This window comes from Antechinus flavipes, chromosome 5 (genome assembly GCF_016432865.1).
Source record: "Antechinus flavipes isolate AdamAnt ecotype Samford, QLD, Australia chromosome 5, AdamAnt_v2, whole genome shotgun sequence".
NCBI classification, from domain to species: domain Eukaryota; kingdom Metazoa; phylum Chordata; class Mammalia; order Dasyuromorphia; family Dasyuridae; genus Antechinus; species Antechinus flavipes.
This window is the reverse complement of record NC_067402.1, coordinates 288,148,561-288,166,981: the sequence shown is the minus strand read 5'-3', so window position 1 is coordinate 288,166,981 and position 18,421 is coordinate 288,148,561. Positions and strand designations below refer to the sequence as shown.

At 42.5% G+C, this 18,421-nt stretch overlaps 1 protein-coding gene across 5 annotated transcripts in view; it reads right to left on the bottom strand.

Annotated features, from left to right (window-relative positions):
• Positions 1-18,421, bottom strand: part of TNRC6B (trinucleotide repeat containing adaptor 6B) — a 220,184-nt gene that overhangs the window by 131,599 nt on the left and 70,164 nt on the right. The window contains exon 1 of one of the 5 annotated variants that reach the window (XM_051962080.1): positions 17,016-17,114. The exons of the other annotated variants lie outside the window; for them this stretch is intronic. The gene's annotated coding sequence lies outside the window, so the exon portion shown is untranslated. Of the gene's footprint in view, positions 1-17,015; positions 17,115-18,421 lie in introns of those variants that run through there. 5 annotated transcript variants of the gene reach the window in all.

Below are 18,421 nucleotides of genomic sequence, written 5' to 3'. Positions count from 1 at the left end.
GACAATAAATAGCAATACTAAACATATGCATCAAAATCTGAAAAGGAAATATTAAATTAGTTACAGAAGAAAATCAAAAGTAAAATTATATTAGTGAGAAACTTGAACTTTGTCCTCTCAGAACTAGGTAAATCTAGCCATAAAATAAGTAAGAAAGAAGTTAAGGGGGTGAACAGAACTTTAGGAAAGTTAGATATGATAGAACTCTGGACCAAATGAATGGAAATAGAAAGGAATAAACCTTTTTCTTAGCTATACATGGCAGCTTGACCAGGTAGTAGGATTTAATTAAAAATTAAAGATTAAAAAACTCACAACCAAATGCAGAAAAGCAGAACTATTAAATGCACCTTTTGGAGAACATAATGCATTAAATTATATTCAATAAAGGACCATGGAAGCATAGATAAAAAATTAATTGGAAACTAACCTAATCCTAAAGAGTGAGGAGATAAAAGAACAAATCACAGCAATAATAATTTTATTAAAGAGAATGACAAGTCAACACATCAAAATTTGTGACATGCAACCAAAGCAGGACTTAGGGGAAAATTTGTATCTCTAAAGGCAAACATCTATAAAAGAAAAAATATATCAATGAAGAGGATAAGCAATTAAAAAAAAAACTAGAAAAAAGAACAAATTAAAAATCTTCAATTAAACATCAAAATTAAAACCCTAAAAATCAAAGTAGAGGTTAACAAAATAGAAGGTTAAAAAAAAACACTAAAGTATTAAGTAAAACTAGGAGCTGATTTATGAAAACAAACAAGGCAGACGATAGACCATTGGTCAATTTGATTTAAAAAAGAAAATCAAATTACCAGTATCAAAAATGAAGAGGGTAAAATAAGCCACCAAATGAAGATGAAATCAAAGCAATTATTAGAAGTTATTTTGTTCAATTATATGCCAGTAAAAATGACAGTGAAATGGACGAATATTATAAGTTGTCCAAATTAACAAAGGAAAAAAAAATGCTTAGATGATCCTTTCAAGCAAAAAGTAATCCCAATACTATATAAACTATTTAGAAAAGAAATAGTTTTCCTAATGCTGAACCTGAATTCTTTCCCTATCACCATAAGTGATCACATTAATGACAAAATCAACAATTATCATATGATTATTTCAATGGATCCAAAAAAGCTTTTGACAAAATACAACGTCCATTCTTACTGAAAACACTAGAAAGCATATGATTAAGATTTACCAGTAAGGTCAGAGTTGAAGCAACGATGTCCATTATCACCACTATTATTCAATGCTGTATTAGGAATGCAAGCTATAGAAATTAGACCCCCCAAAAAAAAACCCAAACAAGAATTATAATAGAAAATGAGGAAGTAAACCTATCAATTACTATTTGTAGATGTGATGGTATACTTAAAGAGTCTTAAACAATCAACTAAAAAAATAGTTAAAACAATCAAAACTCTCATAAAGTTGCAAGATGTAAAATAAATCCCATATAAATCATCTAACATTTCTATGTATTACTTACAAAATCCAAGAGGAAGAGACAGAAAGAAAAATTCCATTTAAATAACTGCAGATAATATAAAATACTTGGGAGTCTATCTACCAAGACAAATCCAGGAGCTCTATGAACACAATTATAAAATATTTTCACATAAAGTTAGATCTAAACAACTGAAGAAATATTCATTGCTTATTGGGAGGCTAAGCCAATAATTAATAAAATACCAATTCTACCTAAATTAGTTTATTCGATGTCAAATCAAACAACTAAAGAATTATTTTACAGAAAGAGAAAAATAATAACAAAATTTATCTAAAAGAACAAAAGGACAAGAATATAAAGGAGATCAGTGGAGAAAAAAAGTGAAGGAAGGCAGCCTGATAGTACCAGACTTCAAATTGTAAAGCAGCATTCATCAAAACAATATGGTGATAGTTAAGATATAGAGTGGTGGGATCAGTGGAATACATTAGGTAAACATTATGCAGTAGTAAATGACCATAAGTAACCTAATTCTCCAACTTTGGCAAGGAAAACTCACTATTTGACAAAAATTTTGGAGAAAGCTGGAGAGTAGTTTGGCAGAAACTAGGCACAGACCACCATCTCACACCTTAAAACAAAATGGGTATATGATTTAGACAGAAAGGATGATATAAACAAATTAAGGAACAAGGAAAATTTTACCTATCTGATTCATGGGTAAGGGAAGAATTTATGATCAAACAAGAGATAGAGAAAATAATGGAAAGTAATTCTGATTGCATGATTTTACACAAACTCAATAAAACCAAAAATTAGAAGGAGAGTGGGAAAGTGGGAACAAATTTTTATAGTAAGTTTCTCTGGGAAAGATTCATTTTCCAAATATATGGGAAACTGAGCCAAATTTATAAAAATAAGAACCATTCCCCAACTGATATATCGTGAAAGATTATAAACAGGCAGTTTTCAGAAAAAGAAATCAAAGTTATCAATAGTCACATAAAACAATGCTCTTGCTCATTAATAAGTAGAGAAATGCACATGAAAACAATGAACAACCTCAAATTGGCTAACATGACAGAAAAAGGAAATGGTAACTATTGAAGGGAATGTAGAAAAATAAAAACCGGCACTGCTTATCCCTTTGCCCAGCAATATCACTTGTTCTGTACCCCAAAGAGATCAAAGAATTGGAAGTTGAGCGGATGCCCATCAATTGGGAATGCCTGAACAAATGGTGGTATATGATTGTGACTGAAAACACCATGGTGATTTAAGAAATGACAAGCAGGACAGTTTCAAAAAATCCTGGAAAGACTTAATTGAATTGATGCAACAGGAAGTGAGCAGAATCAGGAGAACTCTGTACATAGTAAAAGCAACATTTTAATGATGATCAGCTGTGCAAGACCTAGCTCCTTGGATCGATACCATGACCCAAGAAAATTCCAAAGAACCCAGTGGAAACCGCTCTGAATGCACACTGAAGCCTACATTCAGTGCATTAATAAGCCTGTTTTTAATTTATTTAATTTAACTAATGTAGCAGTTTTTCCTTGGCCTTACATCTGAAATTTTCCCAAAATGATATTCGTAAAGTTCAGGTCTTGCTCCCTAGTCAATAACTTCCCAGACTTCCTGTTACCCATAGGATCAAATACAGACGTCTCATTTTGGCTCTAAAATAAAATTCCTTTCCATCTACCTTCTCAGCTTTATTACACAAAAACACAGCCTAGACAAACTTGTGGTTCTCCAATCGGGAGAATCCTGTCTCTGCTTCTTGTCCTGGCTTTCGGCCATGCTTAGAATAAACGCCCTCCTTTAATAAATGTTTCCTTCAGGGCTCAGCTAAAGAGTCTTCTAAATGAAGCCCTTCCTGACCTGTGCGGGCGCTGAGGCCCTCTTCTATAATCCCTCCCCCCATCATCTACAGTTATTTCTTATATGACCATATGCAGTCTCTTCTGACTGGAAATAAGCTCTTTCAGAAGAGAGATCATTTCGCTTTTGTCTCTGTAATCCCGATACTGCGCCTGGCACGCAGTAGGCACCTACTAAAGATCTGTTGACTGATCCATGATCCCCAAATTCCCTAGCTTGAACATCTAACATTACAGCACCTCCTAAAACAGGGATCCATTACTATTTCCTTTTTCACAGACATTCATTCACAAAGAATAGTAAGTTGTTTTTCTCAAGCACCTGCTGGAGCCTTGTCTTAGCACAAACACTTCAGGATCTTGTTTAGAGGCACTCTGGGCACCCCAGGAAGATGGGTTTCTGGTGGTATTCCCTCTGACAGACACACTGCCATTCAGAGAGGTTCACAAAGCGCTCATGATCTCCCTTATCCTCACAATCACCCTAGAAGGTAAAGAACACAGGAATAATTCTGCCAGTTTTTCATGCTGTGTCTAAGCTCCTACATCTCCTACATGGTGGCACAGAGATGGCCACCCTGGAGTCAGCTCTAGGCTCTCTGCAGGCCTGCTGCAAACCCGCCCAGGCAGCTAGGGCAAGTCTCTCTGGCACTGCCATGCTCCTCCAGGGATGACTTTAGTGGCCAATGGTTACAGTGCTCCTGCTTCTGGGAATGCAGATCTGTCTCACTGAGCTTGGCCCGCCTTCCCCAACCCTAATAAGAGAGGTCTCTCTGGGAGTCACTGCATCTTCATTCTATCTCCCCAGACCTGGAGCTCCCCAACCTTCAACCACAGAACCTGTCCTAAATGTGCGATGCTCCCCCTGCCACTGCAGAGTCAGGAACTGAGGCAGAAGTGAAGGCTGAAAATGTTGGTGGCAGCCCTGTTTGTGGTGGCTAGAAGCTGGAAAATGAATGGATGCCCATCAATTGGAGAATGGTTGAGTAAATTGTAGTATATGAACGTTATGGAATATTATTGTTCTGTAAGAAATGACCAGCAGAATGGATACAGAGAAGACTGGCGAGACTTACATGAACTGATGCTGAGTGAAATGAGCAGAACCAGGAGATCATTATATACCTCAACAACGATACTGTTTGCGGATGTATTCTGATGGAAGTGGATCTCTTCGATAAAGAGAGCTAATTCAGTTTCAATTGATCAGTGATGGACAGAAGCAGCTACACCCAAAGAAAGAACACTGGGAAATGAATATCAACTGCTTGCATTTTTGTTTTTCTTCCCAGGTTATTTTTACCTTCTGAATCCAATTCTCCCTGTGCAACAAGAGAACTGTTCGGTTCTGCACACGTATATTGTATCTAGGATATACTGTAACCCATTCAACATGTAAAGGACTGCTTGCCATCTGGGGGAGGGAGTGGAGGGAGGGAGGGGAAAAATTGGAACAGAAGTGAGTGCAAGGGATAATGCTGTTAAAAATTACCCTGGCATGGGTTCTGTCAATAAAAAGTTATTTAAAAAAAAAAAAAGAAGAAGAAGAAGAAGTGAAGGCTGTGTGTGGGACCGTGAGCCACAGACTCAGGTTCAGGAGCTAGTCACTTAGCTCATGCGATATCAATGTGGCTGGGGGGACACCACGGGAATTAGCATGAACACTCTACCATGAGGTCCATGTAATGGGGAAACTCCTCGTTTCGATATTAGAGCAAAGTTTCTTAAACTGTGGGGCATGACGTCACATAGGGTCACCTTACTAAATGTAGGGATTGCAGAGAATTTGGCAATAAGATAGTCTCTAATTACAACGACCAGGAATAAATTCAAAATCAAATGCATAATGAATTTGTGTTTCTGGTGGGCTCGCCTGTGTTCGTCGCACGCCTTCACTGTGGGCACTTTGCACTGCACATGCACTGACACTGTCAGAAGCACCTTGGCTCAAATTCCAGGTGGGGGCATGTACAACTTTCTCAGACTAAGAGGGGTAGCGAGTTGGAAAAGTTTAAGAAGTCCTGTACTAGAGAGTCAATAAAGTAAACCAAATCTGGCATTCACATTTATCAAATGCCTACCATGTGCAAGTTATTCCAAGAAAGAAAAGGAAAAACTGTAGACATTGTATTTCTCTACACATAAACGAGAGGATAAAATGAGACCCACGTATGTGGCATGTTTACATTGTATATAAATTTTACATACAAACCACTGTCAAATTTGTAGGAAATAACAGTCATTTATTTGAACAAATTATAATTGCAACCCAGCACAAGGAGCACCACACAGAATATGAAATATGTGATCAATCTCTGGAGGTCTGCCTCTGGGTCCCCAGCCCACACACACCCCAAAAGGGAACCTAGGTCAGAGAAAGCCTCTTGCTGGGTAGGGAAGCCAAGAGCAATTCAATGGCCTGGCAGGGGTTAAGGTGACTCACTTCTGTATCAGAACAGCCACAGGTGGACACGGGGGGCCAGCTTAGGGCACCCCACTCTCTCCTTCCAGTCTCCTTTTACCAAAGGCATTCTTAACCTTGGTGTAGCAACCCCAACCCACTCTGTAGAACCCTACCAAGTCCTTCTCAGAATATCATTACACACATAAAACACAAAGGATCACAAAGGAAATCAATTAAGATAAAATAGTTATCAGAATACTTTTTAAAGTTTACTAATAGAGATTAGGAACCCCATTTTAACTTCTCTCCCCTACTGATAGAGCCTACAGCTGCTTAGCTACCGCAAGGCTATTGAAGACTAAAAGCAATGTCGTTTGTGCCGCTTCTGGTTTCATTTCCAGTCAATATGAAAGCGTTCAACACTGTGAATCCCAGGTCTCGGAAGGGCAGCAGATCTCTCTCTGCTGGAGCCCATGTTGCTGCAAGTGACCTCTACTGATAAGCACTGCTCACATGAACCCTGGATGAAATGAGATAATGGGTGTAAACTGCATTGTAATCAACCCTAGAGGGATCCCTAAATGCAGGCTCTCATTATCATAGACCAACACTGGCAGCACAAGGCATCTATGAAAGGCCACAAAGAGTGCGAGACCTACTCTCGCTTTACCCTTCACTGCCTCAGAAAGCTGACTTACTATGCTAGTGAGACTCTAAATTAATGAGGCTGATTCCACATGCTACATACGAAAATCACCCGGGGCGGGGGCAGAAGAGGGACAACCAGAGGAAGGGGGATCAGGGGGGCAGCAGGAGGGGAAAGGGAAAGAGTATTAGAAGAGCAGAGGAAATGGCGAGCATACACCATCTGAAAGCCTGCTTGTGCCTGACAGGAACGGGGAAGGAGGCTTCTCTCTTGCCCTCAATCATGGTCCTCTTGTCCGTTCGGTAGGGTTTGGAAGCACTGTCCTGAGGAAGCTGCAGTATATCACGCCTCTCAAAAAACTCCAACTAACAGACAATCCCATTATTGGGGAGCCACTAAACATTTTTCTCATACTACAACCAAACTTTGCTAAGACTAAATCCTTCCAATGTTTGATCTCTGAATTCTGAATTCCAGAAAGGGAATTTCCCTCCCTTCTTACTAAAATATCAGTCATCCTGAGTAAAGACGGGATGAGTCTGTTCCCAATGCCTGTGCAAAGGCCAAATCTAGCATCCTCCTTGGCTTCCACAAAATGCACAACTTAAATGTAGTTTGGCCTTCAAAATTTCTTCCCTTCATTTACCTTCCTATCTCTCTCACCACTGCTTAATCAACTTTCTTTAATATATGGGTATTTTTCTACATTCCAGCCTGGATCCAACTTTTATCTTAGAATCAAAGGTGGCGGTCACCTCACCTCACCTAACTCTACCTGAAGCAAGGATCTCCAGGACACCGAAATGAGTATGGAGCCTTCACTACCTCACCAGGCAGCCCATTCCCTATTGAGATGGCTTTGATTTTTCATGGGCCACACTCCTAGGGTCCTGGACAGCAAGGGTTTTTGTCAGTGTGTGGGGGCTAGGAACAGGGTAAAAAGGGAAGGTATCTTTTATATTCCTAGCAGAGTTGTGGGCACTTGTTCATTGCAGACTTTCTTTCCTTCATGGCTTCAATTATTCTCCATGGTCCTGAATCCCTCATTCAAGAGGCATCTTTATTTGAAGATGTCATGGTCCTCCCTGAGGCTTCTCTTCTCTAAAACTATGTAGTTCTTCCCATTCTTCCTCACATGACTTGATTTCTAGATCCTTCACTCCTCTGAATGCTCTGGTTTGTCAAACTCTCTCCCAAAATGTGGTGTCTGCAGTGGGGTAGAATATTCTAGATAGGATGATGAAGTGAACTATTAACTGTAGGGGTTCTGATATGATTATATTGACTGAAAATGAAACCAGAAGCGGCACAAATGACATCATCCAAGAAACGCAGGACTGGAAACAGCAGGAGATAACACATGGACTGAGCAAAGAACTGGGTTCCTTGGGATGTTAAAGGATCTTGAGGAAGGCCCTCCTAGGGACGGGGGGGAGGGAGAGGAGAAGGGGGAGCTCTTGTATGGAAGACCTGTAGTAGAATAAAATTAGGAAAAAAAGGCCACCAGATGAAGAGGATGCAGGAGGAGGATGCAGGAGGAAGCAGCCCCAGTACTGAGGGGAGAGCAGGTCCAAGTACAACTGGGCCTGCTGCTTGTTCAGAGGAGTAGAGGGCTGGCTTGAAAGTCCAGAAAAACCAGGTTCAGGTTCAAGGGCGCCTGCTGACACACACTAGCTTGCTGACCCTGGATATGTCACGATAGCCATGATGCTCCAAGACTATCCATCCAAATGTGGTACTGATCTGAACCGATGGAGAGCACTTCCACATTCGAAGCGTCCCTGACAGCCTTCCTATCAATGTCCTGGACACCTTACCAAAACAAAGAAACCCTTGAGCTGATTTAGAATTGTTATGTTACACTATTCACTCACACAAACCCAACTTTCTATAAGGTCTCAGGGGTTTTTTTTGTCCCCAAACAAACACAGCCTCCCCATCCTGTCCTTATACCGTTGGCTTTCTGAACCTCAACTTGGACCAATCATTTATTCTTATATTCGCTTCCCTGCCCTTAATGCCTATGCCTTGCTGTGGAGCTGACCTGGGGTTTTTTTACAGCTCTGTGACTCTGCTGGTCCTAATAAACCAGAAAAGTTTGGAGTACGGCTCTAGCTGTGATCCATATGCCTGCAGACTCAGAGAGGCTAATTACTGGGGAGGTAAAACAGCAGGTGAGCACATTTTTTGGGCCACAGTAACATACAACCATCTACCTACAGTGTTTTTTGAGGTTCATCAGTAAAGGAAATATCAACAGGAGGAAATTACAGATCCCTGAAGGGATTTTTTTATGCTCTCCCCCAAGAGACCACGTCCACTCCCAAGGCTTCCACTCTCATCTCCCCCGTGTACGATTCCCCACATCCCCCAGTCTCATGTCCATTGGCGAGAACCCCAGCCCCTCTTTTCAGCTGTTTTCCCTTATGAATATTCTTACAGAACCTGGGCCTAACTCAACCTAAAAATGAATTCATCATCTCTTCTCTTAAACCCAGGCTTCTCTTCCTGACTTCTTTTTTTCCCCAAATGGTTCAAAAACTCAGAAATCATCATTGACTTCTCCTTCTTCCTCCACTATGTATCATCAAGTCATACCAATTCCTCCCTCTGAAACATCTCTTCCCATCCATTCTTTCTGGCCCCAGTTCTCAAGCCTGCACAATCGTGACCATCTCCTAACAGGTCTCTCTTCTCAAATCCATCCTGCACATTGCTACCAGACTTATTTAAAAAAAAAAACACAAAACACAAAACACAACACTATTTTGATTAGGTCATTCCCCTTGCTCATGATCCCTCAATGGCTCCCCCATCCCCAGCTTCAACTCCCTCTACAATCTTTCATCAACTTTCAACTAATCTTCATTGTATTAAGTGCCTCCTCTCTGCCAGGGACCAGGTGGCAAAGAGACGCTATGGGGGAAGCATGGTCTGGGGCCAGACATGAAGGGAGACCAGAAGCACCGAAGGGCTGAAACAGTTTGGTTAGTGACCAGATGGGCGAGAATTTACATACCTACTCACTTAATCCACTGTCTATCATCTAAAAGAGAAACTGAATAGGATTTCTTTCGTCAATAATTTTCTGAATTTTTAAAATAACGTTCAAATGTATTTTTCAAAAATTCTAAAATATATTCATTTCATGAAATGAAAGCAACTCCTATGCCACCAAAATTATTTTAGTACCAGTCTATAAAATGAAGAAGCATCATTTTCTACTAGTTGGAAAGTTAGGGAACCTATGAAAATGTAACCATAAGTACTTTCTCAGAGGCAAAAATGGCTTTAAATGATCAGATTGTCAACAAAATTGAATATATCAGAATAGACTAGAACATCATCAAAATACATTTTTAAAAAAGACTTCTGTATAGCTTTCTTTTCTCATCTAAAATGCCAATTCTCAGTCAATTTTTTTTTCCAGCTCAAATATTGATCAGGAGTCCCACAAAGTGCACAGGGTACAGTCCCAGCGCCTGAAAGAAGTCAGGAAGTTAAAAAAAAAAAACAAAAAACAAACAAAAAAAACAGACAAAGCACCTGCACCACTGCTGTCCCTTTATGCTGCTGATGTTCACTGAAATCAACTGAATATAATGACTGACAAGCATGGATAAGGGCAGAGAATCTGGGGAATCAAATGCCTTTTTCCCCCCCTCATAAGGGTGATACCAAGAACATATGAAGTTGAGGTGAGCGCTAAGTTTTAGGAGTTTTTATTCTCCCTCTCATACCATTAAATATCTGCTATTTGCACTCCAGTCACTTCATTTTCCATGACATATTTATTATTAATGACTTCCACAAAACAGATAAATCCATCTTCTTGAATACTCATTTAGTTATTCAACAAAATGTTTAATAAAAGTTTTCTGTGTTCAGAACACTGTGCTAAGTGCTGAGAGGGAAAGGGAGGAGGTGGGGAGGAGAACAACATAAAGCGAAATCAAAAAGGATCCCTTTCTCCCCTGGACTTAGGAAGGAGCAAAGATGCCCAACACATAGAGCTACCCTACTCTGGCCAATGCAGAAGAGCCATAGCTGGTTCATTTGTTCAATGAATATGAATAAAGACCTAGAGATGGTTAATAAATGTTGAGCTCAAGTTCGGGTCGGGGCAGGGCAATATAAATGGGCATCTTCCTCATCAGAAGCACCTGCTGACCCTTCCCCCGTCCACACAAGGCCACAGGCTCACCTGGTGATCCAAAGACTGTTCCTCAGTCCTAATCACAAAAGGAGATCAGCTGAGTTCCAAAGACATAAATATTAGAAAAACACACACAAAAAAACAAAAACCAAGCCTCTGGATCAAGAGACAGGGGTGTTATCTTCAAATTCAATCGTGATAAGAAAAAAGAATGTACTCCTAAAAATCATCTTAAAATGAGCAAAGAGGACATTACCCTTAGTGACAGCTCACTTTCATGCCTCCCTGGAAAGTGTAGGTGACCTGCGTTTTGGAAGTCTGTGCCCAGAGCAAAGCACAAACTGGGGTCCCAATGAAATTCCACAATCACCTAAATGAGCCTCCTCCCCCTTTTCTCTAGGAAGCTGCAAGCTCAAATCAAGTAGCACTGAATACAAAGTCCTATTAATCAATCAACAAGCATTTATGAAGTGTCTGCCATGTGCTCAGCACATGAAAAGGACTTGCCTTTCAAGAACTTACGTGAAAGGGAGAAATAATATTTACATATGAAAGTACATACCTAATGTGTAAAGTAAATCCTGGAGAAATCTTGAAGAGACAGGCACAAGCTGGGGAAGTTTTTTGTACCAGGTAGCTCCTGTATTTGACTGCAAGAGAAGCTGAGGAAAGATGGATTCTAGGAATGGAAGACAATCTGGGCAAAAACCCAAAAGCAAGAAATAAGGAACAGAGAGCACCTTATGGTGGATGACAAGATCTGGGAAGCGGCTCTAAAAGGTAAGCTGGAAGCAGGATGTGAAAGGCGCTAGATGCTCAACAGTGAACAATTTGATCCTAGAGAGAAACAGGGAGCCACTGAAGTTTATTGAGTAAGGAAGCAGACCTGCACTTTGGCAGCTGAGTAGAAGATGAACTGGAGAAGAGGCAAACTTCAGGGGAGAAGAAGAATGAGAAAAGATCATGAAATATTTCCAGCAGAAAGCGATAAGGTTCTGACTTAGGCTGGTGGTTGAGGACTGGAGAAATGGTGCAGACCTAAATAGAATCAGGAAGACTGGGCCTATTGGCCCCAAGAGAGAGAGGAATCACGGAGGACACATCCAGAGAAAAGCACCCCTTGAGCTGGAAAGGCCTGGTTACTAACGACTGTGACAACCCCATTCTTTGAGAACCAGCCCAAGCTCAAAAAGGTGCTCATCACCAGTTGGCCAACAAAGCAACTGGTATATCTGAGGTCTCTGTCTTGGGCCCTCTTTGCTTTTCTCCTTAACAGGGGTTTCTATTTTGTTTGGGTTCCTCTGGAAGTCTGGTAAAGCATATGGGCCCATTCTCATGTTTTTAAATGCATTAAATAACAGGAAATTATAAAGGAGACTTATTAAAATATAATATTTTGACATATATATTAAATAAATATCATTTATAGTCTGGTTCCAAGTTACCTTTTGGTTATTTTGTCCCATCCAAGGGGATTTATATTCCTAAACTTTGCACAAACTTTTTTTGGAGTCTATGGACCCCCAGTCTAAGAACCCTTATTCTCTAATCTCTTCTTGAAAGCATCAGCTTGAGGTTGAGCCATTGGATGCTTCTTGGGTGCCATCAAATCATGCCATTCTAGAGCCCATTGTGGGTTCCAGAGACTCCCAGTTGCCTGGTTCAAGCATCTAAGGCCCTTGCTGGGCCTTGACTGTAGATTGCTCCCTTTCCCCCACTCCTTGGGCCAGACAGATTGGCCCTCCACCTGCTCGCAGTAGATCTTTGTTTTTGGTGCTTAACTAAAGCACCACCTTTTCCCATTAGGTTTCTTGCAATCTCTACTTGGCAGACTTTGTGCTGGTTGAGTCAGGGAGGAAGAACACTAGCAGGTGGGGAACTCATCAGTAAAGTTTTCTCAGGGAAGATGGGGCTTGAGCTGTGTGTCTTAAAAAAAAAGAAGAGATGGAGGAGGAGGAAGAGGAAAAGTGGAGCAAAGAAAAAAGTGATGAGGTGAAAGGGAGGGGGAAAAGAGGAGGTGAGATGGAGTAAATGACGGAGCAAGTGCATCCCTGATGTGCCAGAGGTATCTCAGATTCAATGAACCGCAAACACAACTCAGTACCTTTCCCCCTATCCCTCCCCTCCCTCCTTTTCACTTTCCCATTTTTGTTAGGAAATCACTATGCTTCTACTTAGGCCTCAGGCCTCAGAAGTACCTTCTCTTCTTCCTTCATCTGTCATCCCTTGAGCCAATTAGCTAGTTGTCAAGTCTTAGTGATCCTATCCCCCCCACACACCCTCTTTTATCTCATCCCTCTTTCTCTACCCATGCTACAGTCACTTCTGATACAAACTTTCATTGCCTTTCTTCTGAACTATTTCCTAAATTTAATTCCTATACTGAGACTTCTGCCTCCTCAATCAATCCTCAAGGAAGCCATATTGACATTCCTAAAACATTGGCATGACCAGCGACTATTACACTCAAGAAGCTTCCCTGGCTCCCTACTGCCTCTGCAATCAATTGCTAAGTCTTGTTGGATTGGAATTCAAAACAATCTGCCTTCAACCCATGATTCACAATTGATTACATATGGATCATCCCTCCTCACTCTTCCGTTCCACCGAACCTTGTCATTTCTTGGCCGTGACCTTCCCCTGCCATATACCTGTGTAGCTCATCTCTTGCTTCCTGCAAGGCTCGGCTCCAAGGCCACTTCCTGAGGCTTCCAAGTACAGCAAGCCTCCTTCTCCCCAGCCTTCCCCAACAACAACAAAACCCATCCTGCTTTGGGATTCACTCTCGGCTGGGCTGACTTAGCAGCATGAAAGGTGTGCCCACCCAGTAGAAAGTAACCTTATTGGAAGGTGGAAGAAATGTGCCCACATGGATGAAATCAATGCTTGTGACATACAGACCTGAAAGGAACCTTAATGACCCTTTAGTTTGAGCACATCATTTCACAAATAAGGAAACTGAAGGTCCAAAAGAAGTCAAGTGACATGTCCAAATTCATACAATGAATAAGAGGCAGGGATCCATTCATTTTTTTCCACCACTTACCCCTTCCAGGATGGGTGGGCATGGGTGGCCCCGTGAAATGATTATAGCATAGACCTATCCAAGAGTAAAGTACAATATACCCGAGGCTATCTTACAATAGGAGCTTCCTTATTTGCCTATTTTTGCATATAAGTCCTCTCAGACACAAGCCTTTTCTTCAATATTCTAAACTTATTCTTAAAGTACTAACTTTATAGCACCACAGGATAATAAAGGGCCAATATAAAACTTCATTCAAAGCCAGACCAGAAACTAGTTCAATTGACAATACATTTCAACTAGGAGTAAAAACAATTTCTTCTAAAATACTGCAGATTTAAGTGTCATTTGCTAGTGGAAGGAGATTTTTCTGAAATATTTTAAGTTTAATATCTGACACCATCATTTATGTCTAAGAAATCACCATCAATACCAGGTATTTTTTTGAATACCAATCCAATAATCATCCCAGGATTAAATATAAGGAATTTGGCTGTGCAGGATACTAAAAGAATAACAAGAGAAATTAGCATCTTCAATAGTTTTTAAAACACAGTGAATATCCAGTTTTCCAAAATCTCATCATCTATACTTTTAATGTAATTCTTCAGGATGTCATCTGCCTCAATTATTAACATTAACAAATTTCAAGCCTTTGGCTTACACCTCAAGATAACCATTCTCTAAGGAGAAAAAAGAAAATGGTACATTTAAATAGTTCATGTGCACATAACCATCCATCACCCGTTTTCAAATACCTTGGAATCACACTCTTAAAATTTTGCCAACAGGATTTGTGTACAGAAAAAGATCCAAAATGGCAGCTCCTGTTCTGCAACTACTCACAATCAAAAGATTTCAAGTGTTTTTTACTAAGAACCTAGTGGCAATTAAACAACCTTATTTTTTTAATATTCAAGAAGCCTCTACTGAAAGGAAAAAAAAATTATGATAAATAGCTGGACAAAACAATGTATTTTGTTATTTCTGAGTGTGCTATCCTAAATTTGTACCCTAGTATGATAATTTTCAATTTCCTGTTCCTTTTTTTTCTGTCCAAAGAGCAAGCATCCCTGGCTCTTAATTCAAAACAACAAACTAAATTAACCTGACATCCGACTGTTTGCGTACTGCACAAAGCAAGAAAAAGATAAAACATCCCCGCCCCCAATTAAACCTCAAATAGTGCACCATTTCCCTCATAAACTCATACTCCAATACTCTATGCATTCAGCAAGAGATTATCCCCAAATAAGTACTTTCATTTTCAAAGACATAAAAATTACAGTCCTGTTTTGTCCATAACACAGTCTTCTCTCCCATTTTTATTTGTCGTTTCTTTTTCTCCAGAGAGACCATAGTCAAGAAGAATGAGCCAAGATGGTTGCAGAGTACCTGGGTATGATATAAGATCCCCATTATTATTTCCAATGTGATGGAAATGAAAATGGTAGAATATTCACAACATCAAAACCAAAAGTCATTCCTTCCTTTACTACTGCTAATAAAAGGATGGAAAAACCCATCAATTTAGGGAGCTTTAATTCTTTTAATTTTTGGTGAAAATCAAATGGAAAGCCTATCATTAACATATAACTGCATCCATCCATAAACGACTCTGTCAAAGAGGTAAACCATTTTCTACACAAGGAGGCCAACCCATTCTAACTGAATAAAGCTTCTTTTGAAATCACTACACACCCTTTTCCTTCCACAGGCTGTCAATTTTTTTTTTTTTTTTAACATTCCAACATTTTTCTCCTCTTCTGTTAATGTTTTCAGTCCCAACGATAATGTTTTCAGTCCCAACAATAACATCCTAACTAAATTTAAAGAAAAGCCTAAAAAATGTAAAAATGTAATTCCCAATCTATCAGCTCTAGTACGCAGTCTGTGCCTATATAAACAATTTGACTCGGACAATTCAGTCTGGTTGCATCCTTTAAAGATATATATTTCTAAATCTAATTTCCGCTTTGTTAACAGATTTAGATTAACAGTCTCTCTCACTCTCCTCTCAAGAAATGTGTCACTGCATAAATCAGTAGGCTACAAATACATAAACACCGGGGAATAAGACCTCTCGGAAGCTGGGATGTGTTGCTATGGGGGTTGGGGGCCTTCTCACTGCCACAGCACAAAACTATAATCCTCTCTCAGCCCACCAGACAGAGGAAGGAGCATTACATCACACTCTCACAATGATAGGGGGAGGCTGCTCCCAGAAAGCGAGTTTTCAGGTTTTTTTTTTTAATCCTCCCGCTAGAATACGGCATTAAGACCAATGGAATTTAAACTTCAGGCAATGCACAATTTCAACGGACACTGACAACCACATATATACCTAATTATTCATCCGAGCCCCCAAACCGTTCCCGGATGGCTGCATGGTCAAAATGAGTTAGTTACCGCACACGGAGATCTATGCCATAGAAAGAAAACCCCCCATCATAATTCCAGCGCATAATTGAATCTAAACCACTTATTCTGGTAGGAAATGGAGGAGGCCCTGAAACTAACCCAGAGAAACGGATGAATAGAGAGGGCATTTCGATGCAGGACAAGCGATTTGTACCTCAAAACAGCACACAGACAAGACATGGCATTTATTTCAAACCACGGTGGAAATAAAAGCGCATCTGGTGGCACCTTTTTGAGCAGAAAATGAAAGCAGGAGGCAGGCAAGCTGTGGGGCATGTACGTATGTACGTATGTACGTACACACACACACACACACACACACACACACACACACCACAAACACACAGGAGGCTGGTTTCAAGCTCTCAGTCTCCAAAGCCAAACCTTGCCGATTCCTTCATTGGGCTCCAACCTTAGGTTTCAAAAACAACCTCCCCTCCCCCGCCCCCCGCCACTTCACCCCCCCCCCCCAATCGTCTTTGAGGTTTCCATCCCTCTAGGAAGGAGGGCCTGGTAAAAAGGGGAGGGGGGGGGTTAGAGAGAAGGCTTTGCCTGCTCCGGCTGCCTCCCTCCTCCTTTGTCGGCCTTAGCAGCAGAAAGAATGCAAAGCCATTTATATTTATGCAAATTTTTGCAGCAGATTTAAGGGGGGGAGGGGGAATTTTGTCAAATCCCTTTTCAATTACCAGATTTTCATCCGTCAACTCCCCCTGTGTTTGGACAACAGACACAAGTCATTTGCACAAAACCCTTTAAAAATGCCATCACTTCCCCGGCGAAAGCTCCATTTTGCCCAGGCCCTATTCAATTCCGAAATGCTACAGCGAGCTGGCGGCTTCCTCCCTGCTCCTCCTCCTCCTCGGTCCCCTCCCTCCCTCCAGCCTGGGCCTCCTCCCCAGCCCCCAGCACCCTACCTTGGGGAGGTGAGGAGGGGGGGGGGGGGGTTAGGCCGTGGGCAGGGGCAGCCAGAGGCCCGGCCCCTGCACGGGCTGTCCGCCTGCCCTGGACCCACCTGGTAAAGTGCAGCAGTGCTTACAGAAATCCAGCCCCCGGCGGCGTGCAGCATCCAGCAGCAGGGGCCGAGCAGGGCCTGGGAAGCGCTGGCCCGGCGGCGGCACTGGCGGCGGCTGGCTCCCTTTTGTCCTTGGGGCTGGCTCCCTGGGCTCGGTTGCTCACAAGGCAGCAGAGGCTCTGTCGGCCATCTTGGCGTGGGCACCCTCCTCGCCTGCTGCCTGCCCGCCTGCCCGCCTGCCCGCCTCTGCTGCCCGCGGCCGCCGCCTGCCTGCCTCGCCTCTCCTGCCTGCCTCTCCCTCTCTCTCTCCCTCTCTCTCTCTCTCACACACTCCTCTCCTCTCCCTCTCGCACTCTCGCCTTCCCTCTGCTCTCGCTCTCCCCCTCTGTCTCTCTAAAGGAAGCAGGCTGGTGGTGACCTTCAAATAGAGGCCTGTCATGTGACCCCGGGCAGGTTTGTCAATCAAGGGAGAAGGGGAGGGAGAAGAGGCAGGCGGCGGGGGAGGGAGGGAGGAGGAGGAGAAGAGGGCTGGGGCTGGGGCTGCTGCTGTTGCTACTGCTGCTGCTGCTGCTGCACCCTCTGCTGTTGCACCTCCTGCAGCTGCTGCTGCTTCTAGAGCCCCTGCTGCTGCTGCTGCTGCTGTTAGAGTTCCTGCTACTGCTGCTGCTGCTAGAACCCTTGCTGCTGCTGCTGCTGCTGCTAGAGCTCCTGCTGTTGCTGCTGCTAGAGTCTCTGCTGCTGCTGCTGCTAGAGTCTCTGCTGCTGCTAGAGTTCCTGCTGCTGCTGCTGCCATTGCTACACCCCCAAAGCCCCAGAGTTCCACAGCACTGCCCCTGAGCTGAAACCTGGGGCTCCCAGGTGGGGATGGGGATTAGGCCAGGGAGCCCAGAGCCTGCCCACAGAGGCATTAGGCCAGCAGGACCAGCCTGGACTTCTGCTACTCCTAATGTTCCCTTCCCAGTCCAAACCAAGACAGTAACAAAAAGCAGCTCCAGGTCAGCTTTGGTGGGCCCCAAGGTGGTTTCTGAGGCTTGTCCAGGTGGGAGCCGCTCCCTGCCCCTGGGAATAGCCTCCAAAAAGGAAGCCCGAGAATTTTCTGAGAAAACTGTCAGGAGGGGCAGCTCCATATTGCCTTCTGCCCCGACTGGGTCTCCTGGGCTAGCTCACTCCCGGACAAGGATGCTCTCCGAGCACCGGATGGGCCAGCCACCCAGTGTACAGAGGTGACAACCGTAAATCCCAAAAAGTGAAATGGGCCACAAGCTTTGGGGAAGCTCACCTCCGAGTGATCTTGAGACTCAGATGAGGAAATGCAACAAAACCACAGGAGAAATGGGCCACAAGGCTCCCCGGCAGTCAGGGGGCTGCCCAAAGCCATCCTCACTTCCTTCTTTCCAGGTCTCTCC